The sequence below is a fragment of the Polypterus senegalus genome, chromosome 5 (assembly GCF_016835505.1).
Source record: "Polypterus senegalus isolate Bchr_013 chromosome 5, ASM1683550v1, whole genome shotgun sequence".
In the NCBI taxonomy this organism is placed as follows: Eukaryota; Metazoa; Chordata; class Cladistia; order Polypteriformes; family Polypteridae; genus Polypterus; species Polypterus senegalus.
The window spans coordinates 111,124,368-111,136,863 of NC_053158.1; positions in this window are offsets into that span (position 1 = coordinate 111,124,368).

Consider the following 12,496-nt stretch of genomic DNA (forward strand, 5'->3'; position numbering starts at 1 on the left):
GGGTTATGGTGCTGAGGACAGTGCCTCTCTTGGCAGCCCTGAGTGCAGAGCTAGTCATACAAATATCTGCACCTAAACCAGTGTTTCTCAACAGAGCTATGTGAGATTTTTTTTTATCCCGCTACTAACTGTACTCACTTCATAATCCCACTCCCTACCAACTTGCATTTCAAAAATGCATTTCAGTTTTATTTCTCATTTGTAATCATTTTTATTTCTGACATCAACATGGAGGTTTGGAGGTGGGTGGGATAAAAATATTGCATGGCACAGTCGATCCCTTTGGTGGGGGGGTGAGGAAATGTGTGTAGGGGGATTATACTGTGAATAAGTCACAAGACATCGCCTTTTTGTCTCTTATGTGCTTACGACAAAGCAACATAAAGTGTAACAGTACTTACAGGTACACTAAGAAAAGGCTCCCTCAAGCTTCCATACCTCTTTGAGCAGAACCATGCCAGGATTGAGAGTGATCAGGAACAAAGACTGATGGATTTTTGTGACAGAGAAGGTTTTAAGTGAGTGCTCAGTTTCTTACCCTCCCCACCTGCACAAGCAGGCTGCACAGCATGTTTCTCCATCTCTAAATCTCACTCTCACCCGCCAAAGCTTTTTAGTTTTGGTGAATTTCTTTGGTGTACCATTATTTTTATAAAAATTGCTAGATTAAGGCAGAAGAATACTCAATGAAGAATAAAGTGAATTTTAACAGTTATAAATAATAAAATGCACATCTTACATTTTAGTATTAAAAATATTAATCATCATTGGAATTCTACTGTTTCAGACAGAGCTGCCAATGTTAGGTAACATTCATTCTTTCTTTAAAAATAAATACAGGAATAGACTGAAGTCAGAAGCAGAACTGTGCTTAAAGCTTCAAAACTGCAACCCAGCTTTGACAATGATGGCCCTATAAAATATAAAGGCATCTCAACTTTTATCATTGACTTTGAGTTATGTTTATCTGGATTCATATGTATCCATATGTAACTATACATTTTGTAAATTAAAACTTTGGACATTTTAGGCTTTTCAATTTTTCTCTCATATCAAACTATTCTTTCATTAAAAAAATCATTAAAAAGCATTTGTTGTACATAAGAAAAACTAAAAGACATACAGTATCACACACACAAAAAAATTCAATTCCAGGAGGTGGTACGCCAGTAAAAGCAATTAAAAACCCCTGGCCTAGACATAATTTGTGACATTTGATCACATATATTTCAACAGTCTGCTGTAATTCAGTCTACTATTATACACGGTCATGCATTGTGACTACAATTAGCAGTAGCCGAGATTCAAAATTATGCATCTCTTCTCAGCTTTGGTTTTATTTTAGTGGGGGCCCTGCCCAGATGGTACATTTTGGGCGGCCTTGACTTAATGTTTGGGAATCCTTGCTCTAAGTTATTCCATTAACGATGGTTGAGAAAGATGAAATTTTTGATGCTTGATGTTTATTTAAAACTCCCTCAGATGATTCAAATGGGAAATTCATTGATACTTCTAAACTTAGGGCAAGGAAATTTAAATATCATAGAAGTACAATTTCCTTGGCAATCAGGTAAGAGGAAATCATGCTTGATGCTGGAGTTAAAACTCTAATGTTAGGCAGATAAATCTGTGACAGACTATAATCCATGAATGAAACAAAATTTAAAGCATTAACTACGGTTATTTATTGCAAAATGGATTGCATCAGACTCCAGACCTCTAAATATAATTGAATTACAGGGCTGAGAGACCTTGTTCAGTGAGGTTTAACAGTTCTTATTCATTACATTGAAATGGGAGAATTGTGTCACATATCAGAGATTTTTATGAAAGACACAAATATTTACAGATCAAGCAGCTAAGAACGTGTACAGCAGCGGCAATCACAGGGCACTTGTGGACATTGCTCAAGTACCTTGGTAAAACAAGTGACTAATCGAGACTAATGGGGTGACATTTTGCAATATATCATTGTTAGAAATTAATTGTTTGACAGCCCTAATTCTAATTGAAGTAATTACATTATCTTTATAAAACAGCACTGGCAGAAAAAAGTTTGCATTATAATAGGAACGTACAAAGCGCAAAAGCCTAATAGCAGTATCAGACTGATAACAGTATGCCAAAAACCTCTTCAAAAACGCCTCATCTTCAGCTAGTCATTGAACTGTTGTGAACTCTAAGTCAGCTAAATAGGAAATATGTCATGAGAGATGCCAGCATACACATTGGCAAAGTAAGAAGACATGCCAGTCAAATTCAAAATATTCTGCAATATCATGTAATGAAGAGCAGAGTTGTTTTCAAACTAATAGAGAGTTGTTTTAGTGCTGCCATATTTTAATATTATCTTAAAAACATAAATAAGAGACGTGAACCACAATAATTACCCAATTGACATAAAAACAGTTTAATGTATTAGAGCTATGAACAGTTTTCATAGAAATGCAGATAGGCACAGCTGGTTTTTTCACAGCAGAAAATGAAATTAAAAGAGCTGGTAAAGAGAATTGATGTAATCTAAAATTATTCTTTTATGTAATTTTCCTGTCTGTTAGGGCATAGCAAAGTGAAAAAGTAAATTAGTACATTACAAACTATTTACTGCTTATTACTTAACCTGGCTTAAATTGCTTGCTTCATTATAGACCTCTCGTGCTTTCCTTCCATTTTTACTGTAATAATCTAGTCAGTTCTCTGTATTACTTTTTCTTATTTACTCTTTTTCATATCTTTCTTTCCACTAACACTTTCATAACCCATTTTCTTTAGAAGAGACATTATTTTCCAAATTGTAGTATTCTGACTCTTCCATCAATTCTGCATTATCTGCCCAATCTATGATAGACTGTCACATGTACTTTCAAATAGCTTTTCCTGTTTACTGTTTTTCTTTTATTTATTCTAGTAAACACTGAGCTTTCATGGTCTGTGCCTCTATTTGTTTCCTTTCACTGCTTTTGATACTTATTCCTTCTTTCATTTTACTTTGCTCATCTCTCTTACCCAATCATACCCCCCAAGTATTGTATGTCCTTCTTCATTTCCTTCCTTTTCAAGACTTTCACATGGCATTCTTTGATGTCTTTGCTTTATCAATTTTACAATATTCTCAGATTGTAAATCAAAATTTACTAGGTTTTCATTTTTTTTATTAGAACAATCTAGAAGAGAACAGGCCATTCAGCCCAACAAAGCTTACCAGTCCTAGCCTCTAAATTCTTCTAAAATAACATCAAGTTGAGTTTTGAAAGTCCATAAAGTCCGACAATGTACCACACTTGTTGATAGCTTATTCCAAGTGTCTGTCATTCTTTGTGTAAAGTAAAACTTCCTCATGTTTGTGCGAAATTTACCCTTAACAAGTTTCCAACTGTGATGAATTCCCGTCATAATTTTAAACACGTCATTCATGTCTCCCCTTAATTTTCTTTTGCTTAAACTAAATGAACTTATTAATTTTTTAAATAAAAGTCGATAACCAAGCCTTTATAAGTTCGTCCCATCACAGGGTACATTTACATGTACACATTGAGTTTAAAAAGACAAAAAAGTAACAGGAAAATGCTTGGGCTATGAGAGAAAACCGGCATACCAAGGGAACACCCACATAGACACAGGCAGCATGTGTATACTCAAAATGGATAATAACCAGATAATAAACTAAAATAGCTAAAGTTGTGGGAGAGCAGTACCAGTCTATGCACCACAGTGCCTGGCAAAACCAAAAAAATATTGAAGGAAACTTGTACTGTATATATATAGAAATATAAATTGTGACGGGTGGCCATGGCCATTACTTGGCCGGGATGCCAGGTAGATGAAATGACAGGGTGAGAGGGCATCTGCAAGCCTCCCACTCCCCCAGGGGACTAAAGGACAATACTCCGGTGTAGCTGTGCCCCAATGGAATCCCACAGGGCATGCTAGGAGTTGGAGTGTGGCACAGCCCTTGCCAAGAGGAGAAGTAGAGACCTACGACAAGGAGAGAAGAAGAAGAAGGGACTATTTTTGGTGCTTGATGTACTGTGCTGTTGAGGGCAGTGAGGGAGATAGGCTTCCTGTGTGTAAATAAACGTGTGCTGTGCTGAACTGTCTCTGCCTGTCTGTGTTGGGATTGGGGCAGCTGGAGCGCCTCTGGTTCCCACAATATACACACATATACACACACACATACATTCACACACACATGCACATACAGTTAATCCTCAACATTCACGCATTTAACTTTCATGACTTAAGTATTCACACAATTTAATTTGTCTCCACTTCTTTACTTTCGCGTTGGCAACCTTGCACATTCACAGGCTTCATCGCTATGCACAGTAGAGAAAAAAATGTGAGGTGCAAAATTGGGGAGTGGTAATAATTTTTCTGTAAGATGATGGAATTTAGACCTTCAATTATACATAAAGAATGATGTGCTCTAGTATAAATTTTCATGCAAGCCCTGATCATGAAACGTCACAGATTTTGGGGTTTGATTTACATTTTTGCCTGGGGGGATGAGGGAACACAATTGAATAAAATGCTGGTCTCATTGTAAAGAGCTCCCCACAAATTTGTTGCAACTTTTCATTGTTTTATTTTAAAAAAATCAAGTTTTGTGTTGCAATTATGTCTCCTAAAGCTTGGTGCAAGAGCTACCGGCTGTAAGCCCAAGAATGCAGTCAGTTATTCGGTTTAGTGTGAAAATAAAAAAGCATTAGTTAAGCTTCCTGCCAGAATGTCAGCAGCCTCTGTCTGCCACAAAATTGGGGTTAACAAATTGACCAGCTGGCTAGAGACATTGAGGTTGCAGATCCCATCATCGATAACAGCCTTAAGGTGAAATATCAACTCATCTTTGCTATGCTCACATACACCGCGTCCCTTAAGGATCTCAAGTGGTGCACAAAGCAGACAACACTGATGGATTATTTGAGGCCTGTGCATACTTCACATCCTACCAATGCCATCTGCCAGCTGTGAAAGGCAGAGTGTCAGAGAAGATTTCAAGACCTCGCCAGTCTCAACTTCTCCTGACAGCAGTGCCTAAATGTGTTTGTTTTAAATTGTTTAATGAGATGTTAGCACCAAAGGAAACAAAATCCTAGGAAATGAATAGCCAGGAAAAATGTTTTTTTTTGCATGTTACCAGTTGTATTTTGGTACTGTATTTTAACAGTTATTTCCTGGTCACTGTGTTATAAAGAGTACATATGATGAAAAATAGTATTTTGTTATAAAGAATTCCATGAAGATAAATGTATTTTGATCAATCTCTAAAGAAAGATTACAGTTTTTGGAGGTTGCTGAAACCTAAACCTATTTCCCATAGATTCAATACATTAATATTCACACCGTCAGCTTTCATGTCATTTCCTAGGAATGTAACCCCTGTGAAAGATGAGGAGATTATATTTGTGTTAGGGCTGCACGATTAATCTTTTTTTTGTCATGATAACGATATTTATGACCCACGATCAGTTAATAAATATCGTCGCGATTTTACAGTATAAAGACTAAACAAACTGTTTTTTATGGGCGGAGTTTACGGATTGGACTGCATCACAAAGACGTTACTGCGTCTAGATTGCAAGCTCTTTCTGAAGCAGTAGAAGTCAATAGCAGCAATAACAGTCAGTCAGAATAAACATATGATGGCGGAGCAACGTGAGGAAGGTGCAGAAGTGCGATCGTTAGTTCCTAAAAAGGGGTCATGCTCAGTTGTCTGCAACTATTTCGGTTTTGAGGAATGTGATGTTGATCAGGTACGAGTCTTGTGCAAACTTTGCTCCTGTTCTGTCCAAACGTCCCAAGGTAACACAACAAACCTCATCAACCACCTTAAAAGCCACCACAAAGTACACTATCAAGAATTTCAACGACTGAAGGCACAAACAGCAACAATAAAAAATTACCAGCCATCCACAACACAGACAACAATATCAGGGACATTGTTCAACGCAATACCATATCTGCCTAGCTCGCAAAGACACCAGGGGCCTCATGTATAACGGCGTGCGTAGAACTCGCACTATAACATGGCGTAAGCACAAAGCGAAATGTGCTTACGCACAGAAAATCAGATGCAGGAATCTGTGCGTACTCCAACTTCCACGTTCTTCCGCTACATAAATCCCGATCAGCGTGAAAACTAGCGCTTCGTGAGCGCGCATTATGTAGCGCCCCAAATCCTCCCAAATTACGCCTATTTGAATATGCAAATCAATATAAATCGCCCTTAAGCGCAGTCTTCTGTGAAAAGACAATGGGAAAAGCACGGGGAAAATATAAAAATTTCAGCGAATACCAAGTGGAGGCAAAGGAAAAACATACTATTTGTTCAAATAAACCGTGGTATAATCAACAAAAGGAAGTTGATCGAGTGACATAGCGTGTTGGAGAAACTTGAAAGCTCACATTCACAAAATCGCACAGTGCCGGAAATAAAAAAGAAGTCACATATCAAACTTGCTGTGAAAAGAAGAGTTGTAAGCCCATTGTCTGAGTGTCATATGAAAGTTTATTAGGGTACAGAGAAAAAAGGCACACGGTGGGGAAAAAGCACGAAATGTCAACTTTAATCTCGAATTTTCCACTTTAATCACGTAGTTTATTTTATCATTTAGTAGAACATTATAAACTTCATCTTAAAATCGTTTAATTAACCAGTTTCTCAAAATTACATCGTAATTAAAGTAGCACGTTAAATGCTTTGTTTTGTATTTGATCTTCTACTTGTATGTGATCTATGTGTGTGGATCACTACTTGCTTCTTAAACCGGCTCTCTTCCTCTAACTGGACACAGAGTCCATTACATTTGTGATATTACAGCTCTCTGAATAACTAAAATACTGAGATGTATACGTGATGTCATTTTCATGATGATAGGAGCTAAAGCACATTATTAAACATTTTCGGCTACTTTAAGACGGCCAAATGACAGTGCGCTCTTCACCAACAGTCTTTAGTCAGTGACGCTATTTATTAAATGATATTTAAGCGCCACGCACTCACATGATATTAGATACGTACTCAAATAGCATTTTATTTTGTTTTATTTCAGTTTTATCACAAAAGAACAACTGATTCTTTCATACCATTTTTAATGAAACGCAATACATTTGTTTAGTGCATATTACGCTCAAGACGCTACCTTGTGTTCCGTCAAGTTACACAATGACAATAAAAACCACAAAAACTTAAGGGAGCGATCTGCACTTATTAAGACCTCGCTGCAGAGTGCGTACCAAACACCAGCTTCTACTACTCACCTGAGGAACACACTCAAAAAGTTATGTGCACCCCTGGTTATAATAACACATTATAATGACAATGAGTCATATGTCTACAGTATAATAATCATCATTTTTATTCTGCTAATCTATCAAATTAGATACATTTAAAAGTTAAAAAATATTTGATTAGTCAAATACTATTATGTTAATGTTTGTGAACCCAGATGAGCTTAGAATAAGTGAGTGTTTATTATTTATTAATAAATGTTTGATAATTGCCTTATGTAGGTGTATAAAATTAGTGAAATAAAAAAAAATTTTTTTTCATGAAAGAACATGAGAAGATCTACCCAAGGCTTTCAAAAGTGGCAATAAAATACTTGTGCATACCAGCCACAAGCTCTCCTTCAGAGAGGGCTTTAGTTCCGGTGGAAATGTAGTTACTTGCTTGCGGTCTTCCCTAAAGATCAACTTGACAGGCTTGTGTTCTTAGCCAAAAATCTGTAACATGTTGTAAAACTTTTTTATTCTTATTTGATTTTATTACAAGTTGATGTAAAAGAGGCAGTTTAATTTTATTTATTTACCACAGCTAAGAAAAACTCTCCATTCTAAACTTGTTCGGTTTGTTTATTTTTCTTTATTTGTGGCTGTAAAGTGCAATAAGAATACACAAGTGAATAAAAGTTCATTACCAAAGGAATAATCGTCATTATTAATTGTGATAAAAATTTTGAGCAAAATAATCGTGATAATCATTTTTTCTGTTATCGTGCAGCCCTAATTTGTGAATATTATATATTTGCATACACATATACATATATACATTGTCACACACGTGCGAGTTGGAGGCAGTCAAAGAGCCTAAAGGTGAGTGAAATCTCGCGAGACAAGGGTTTATCACGTGGTGCTTACCTGAATCTCTTTCTATCTACAGAAAACCGGAAGAAAAATAAACACTTCCAGATTCAATTCCAAAATGGCCGCTATTCCGGTTCCAATCTGATGACGTCACTTCCGGTTCCACAATCAATTACTCCGGTCTACTCATGATGACGTTGGTTCTGTGGTCCCGCCTCCAATCGTCATTTCCTGCCAACCATTTCCTCTCCCATCATCCCATCTGTTATATAAACGCCATTTTGTTGCAATACATTATTCACTTTGTACTGAAAAGTCATTTTGAATCATCTTCTTTTCATTTCTGTCTGGACGACAATATATGGGGACAACCTCCAAACCTTTTTCTATTTTGAAAGGACTCTTTATTTATTACAACATATATACATACATATATACAGTATATACATATCTCAATAGGCCTGAATCACAATCTGATCATTTTGATGGTCACATACCAGGTAATGCTTGTGGTTGGTCAGTCAGTTAGTAAACATCCATCACGCCCTCTCAGATGCGAGTAGCAGATAATAGTTATATGATACAGTACCTGCCAAATAATATAAAGAGTACACAACACGTGTTTCGCCCTACTTGGGGCTCATCAGGTGTATACACTTGGATGCTTGCCAACCAACCACAAGTGTTAACTGGTAGGTGATCACCCTAATAATCAAATTGTGATTCAGACCTATGGATTTAATATTTTGCTCTACACCCTGTCAAATAAGCGAACCAACTGCTGTGGCGCAATGACTGAGGCTCTGCTTCAGGCGCTGACGTTAGAGAATCGATCCCCAAAAGGGGAAGCAAAAGTGAGTACACCTGACGAGCCCCATGTGTCATGTACTCTTTGTATTGTTTGGCAGGTACTATATACACATACATTATGTATATATTTTTATACATACATACTGTGATGGATGGCCGGCTTCATATTGCGGTCCTCACCCCCAGGCCACCAGGAGGAGCTCTCCCGACAGCATGGACGGGCCACAAATTCCAGCAGGGCCTCATGGACTATGTAGTTTTTATGCACAGCCCTGCTGGATACCTTGGGGATCACTGGGAGTCGCTGTCGGGAGGCCAGTGGACTCATTTATGCCCTATAACCCGGAAGTGCGTTATAATCCTGGGACAGGAAGAAACAACGCGCTTCCGGGGTGAAGATAAGGACTATTTACCCTGACCCGGAAGGAATAAGGACTTGTGGACTGTTGGACAGGAACACCTCCTGGTCAGGGAGCATAAAGGACTGTGGGAGCTCCCAGACAGCAAGCTGAGCTGGGTGGTAGGAGGGCAACGCGTCTGGGAGCTGGAGGATTGGATTATTGATTGTGTTTATTGTTGATTGATGAATATAGTGGAGGAGAAGGGTGCTTGGTACACTTTATTATAATAATAAAAATAATTATTATTGCACTTTTACCTGGTGTTTAGCATGGTACTTGAGGGTTCAAGGGAGCGCTAGAGCCCCCTACTGCTACAATACACAAATAAATATACATACACATACACATATAGCTGTGCCCAGCCGGGATGCCTAGAAGGATCGGGAGAGGAACTACGCCTCCCCCGGACCACAAGAGGGCAGCCAACCTGGTTTGTGTGAGGGGCCACGGGAACTGAGCATGGAAGCTCAACCCTACAGGGGCCTGTGGTCAAAGCCAGAGGGCGCCCAGAAGACTATGAAGCCCTGAACGTCAGCACTTCCGCCACACCCGGAGGTGCTGCCGGATGTATTACCAGGGACACCCAGAGTGCTTCCGGGTGCTCATGCGGCACCTGCCACCCCAAGAAGTGCTGCAGGAAGCTCATCAGGAGGCACCTTGAGCACATCCAGGTGGACATAAAAGGGGCCGCCTCCCTCCAGTTGTCAGCTAGAGTCGGGTGGAAGAGTATGATGCTTGGAGGAGAGGAGTGGAGGCAGTGAAGGAAGGCCAGACTGAGGGTGATTGGTGTAGGGACACTGGGTTGTGTGTGGGATGTTTGTAAATAGAACTGTAAATAAACGTGTTGTGGGTTTGAACATTGGTGTCTGCCTGTCTGTACCAGGGCTGGTCTTTCCACAGTGTATTGGACCCCCGGGGCGCTTACAGCCACCCTAACCTCGACAGAGACAGACAGGACACTAATTGCCACACATCACACCTTTATTTATAGGTGGGAAAGTGCTTTCTATACTTCCTACAAGAACACAATGTTCACAAAACAAAAAGCATAGTCCTTTTCCTTCTTCTTTTTCTTTCTTTCTTTTCTCCGCCTCCACTCCTCTTCCAGTAAGCTTTGTCCACTTCCACCCAACTCTTCAAATGGAGCGAGGCAGCCCCTTTAGTCAGCTCCTGGGAGTGTTCCAGGTGGCTAATCGGTATTACTACCCCTGGCAACACCCACAGAACCCAACAGGGCTGTACCAAACTTCAAGTTCCAGAGGTCCTTATATATATATATATATATATATATATATATATATATATATATATATATATATATATTGTGAACTTTGACCCGGACACACACAGACGGACAACATAGTTCCACCACACACTATTTATTTACAATATTTACAAATTACGTGCAACCCAAAACCCCAGTGCCTCTTGCACCGATTCCCCAAAGTCCAGGGCTCACAGTCTCTGTGCCTTTCTTTCCTGGCCGCCTCCAGTCCTCTCTCCAGCTCTGTCCACTTCCACCTGAAATCCACTGCTCACTGAAGGGAGGCGGCCCCTTATATATGCTTCCCCAACGAGCACCAGGTGTTCCCGGCATTCTTCCCTTGGCCACGCCCCAGCGTGGCGGAAGTGCCGGCTGACCTCCCGGCAGCTCTCCGAGTGTCCTCCAAAGTCTTCCCCCCGGCACTTCCTGGTGTGGCGGAAGTGCCGGGCTCCCGGGATAATCAGGCACTGGGGTGCCGCCTGGCGGTGGCCTGGCGGTGGCCATCATTATATATAATGAAAGATCAGCCTCGACACAGACAGACACAGACTCCAAATGTCCAAAACACACACCGCTTATTTTCTTTTGCACACACAGCACAAAGACAGTACAGAAATCACCACAATAAACTCAGTCCTTCTTTTCCTTCCTTCAGCCTCCTCCACTCCTCTCTTGCAAGCTCCGTCTACTGCCACCCGACTCAAGCTCTCTGAATGGAGTAAGGCAGCCCCTTTTATCCCACCCTGGATGTGCTGCAGGCGGTCCATGATGGTCTTCCGGCAGCACTTCCTAGTGTGGCGGAAGTGCTGCCCTTGCGCCCTGAAGCACTCTGGACATACATTGCTCCTGTTCCGGCAGCACTTCCTGGTGTGGTGAAAGTGCTGTTGTCTTTGGCTCAGGAACCATTCAGGCGAATCCCCTCTGGTGGTGGCTACGGACCCCAACAGGGCTGAGCCCTGATGTACTCCATGGTGGCTACCCTCTTGCATCCAGGGGAACATATTGCCACTCTCTCTGTCCTTCCCTATTCCAGGTGTCCTGGTGGGGCAAGGTCTCTGGTCGTCTGCCACAATATATATACACACAAACACACACATATATACTGTCACACACGTGCACATGGGGGGCAGCTGAAAGGACTGAACAAAGGTAATTCCATGTCAGGCCAGGGTGGCTTTCTCTGTCGTCCCTGCAGAACAAGCATGGGAAATTCTGTCTGATTCCTGCCACAATGACGTCACTTCCGTGTCTGGCCATGAAAACGTCACTTCCAGTTCTGGCTATCCTGACATGACTTCCGATGCCCTGCCTTAAAACACAGACCACTTCCTCAGTTCTGTGTTGGACTCAATTCTATACACATCTGTGCAACCTATTTTGCCTTTTAAAGGCTATTTATTTAACAATACATATACACACTTTATATATGTATATATATATATACTAGCAAAATACCCGCGCTTCGCAGCGGAGAAGTAGTGTGTTAAAGAGCAATGAAAAAGAAAAGGAAACATTTTGAAAATAACGTAACATGATTGTTAATGTTATTGTTTTGTCACTGTTGTGAGTGATGAGTGTTGTTGTCATATATATATATATATATAAATATAAATATATATATATATATATTTACACACACACACAAACATATATATATACATATCTATACATATACACATCCATATACATACACACATACATACATACACACACACACATATATACACACAAATACATATATATATATATACATAAACACACACATATATAAACATATATATACATATACATACATATCTACATATATACACACACAGCTATTTCAGTATCAGTGCAATACGCTGTTTGTTAAAACGGATGACACCCGCTCTTACGTGCAAGTCTGCATGGATATTATGAACTATCGTATTTGTTCAAGTTCTATTTAAATTTTAAA